The sequence below is a fragment of the Cornus florida genome, unplaced genomic scaffold (assembly GCF_030987335.1).
Source record: "Cornus florida cultivar Cherokee Brave unplaced genomic scaffold, ASM3098733v1 CherokeeBrave_3.0.0_Hap2_Chr11, whole genome shotgun sequence".
In the NCBI taxonomy this organism is placed as follows: Eukaryota; Viridiplantae; Streptophyta; class Magnoliopsida; order Cornales; family Cornaceae; genus Cornus; species Cornus florida.
The window spans coordinates 111,044,491-111,045,475 of NW_026775581.1; the positions used below are offsets into that span (position 1 = coordinate 111,044,491).

At 39.4% G+C, this 985-nt stretch overlaps 1 non-coding gene across 1 annotated transcript; it reads left to right on the forward strand.

Moving 5' to 3' along the window:
- The first annotated feature begins 667 nt into the window (after positions 1-667).
- On the forward strand, positions 668-769 carry LOC132287570 (small nucleolar RNA R71). Its single transcript, XR_009473070.1, has one exon. It is a non-coding gene; the product is annotated as a small nucleolar RNA R71 (small nucleolar RNA).
- Positions 770-985: the final 216 nt, after the last annotated feature.

Sequence of the window (985 nt, forward strand, 5' to 3'; positions counted from 1 at the left end):
AGAATATGATTGGTTAGGGAAATGAGAACTAGCAAATTGATTTCCTTGTGAGTTATATGGTCTTGAACCTTGGGATCCTTGGTTTTGAAGTGGAGGTGGAATGTATTTCCCTTGAAAACCGCCTTGGGAAGAGTTCGAGCCCTCCCCTTGGTTTTTCCAAGAAAAATTAGGATGATTCCTCCAACCGGGATTGTAATGGTTACCATAAGGATTGTTCCCTTGGTTCACAAATGTTGCATTAACTTGCTTAATGGGTTCATTTTGAATTTGTCCATGAGGACAATTAGAAGTAGAATGAAGAACACTAGAACCAGTCATACATGATTCATTTTGAGCTCTAGGAGAATGGTTAGGAAAGGAAGACACTTGATTCGCCAAGTTTTGATTGATCAATTGATCAAACTTTTGAGATAAGGACTTCATCTCGGCGGTTATATCATTTGAATGGTCAACTTGATGCAAGCCAACACTCTTCCTACCTTGAGAATTTCTACCATTCCTAGATGACAATGTTCTATGCAAAGAGTTTTCACTCATGCTCTCATAAAGACGCCACACATCTTCCTCTTGCCGGTCTATATAAGAACCTCCCATTGAAGCATCAACCATGCCTTTATAATTGTCCGATAAGCTTTCAAAGAAGAATTGGACCAATTGCCATTTAGGCATGTCATGGTGAGGACACTTCCTAAGCAATTCATTGAAGCGTTCCCATGCCTCGTGGAAAGTTTCTCCCTCCCCATGTGTGAATTCCCTAATGGCGGTTCTTATAGCATTGGTCTTCGAAACCAGATAGTACTTTTTCAAAAATTCTTGTTGCATTTCTACCCAAGAAGTTATAGAAAAAGGCCTAAGGTTGTTAAACCAATACTTCGCCTTATCTTTAAGGGTGAATGGAAAAATTTTCAGCCTTAAAACTTTTTCCGGTATGTCCGTGTATCGAACGGTAGAACAAACTTCAAGAAACTCATCCAAATGCTTGTAA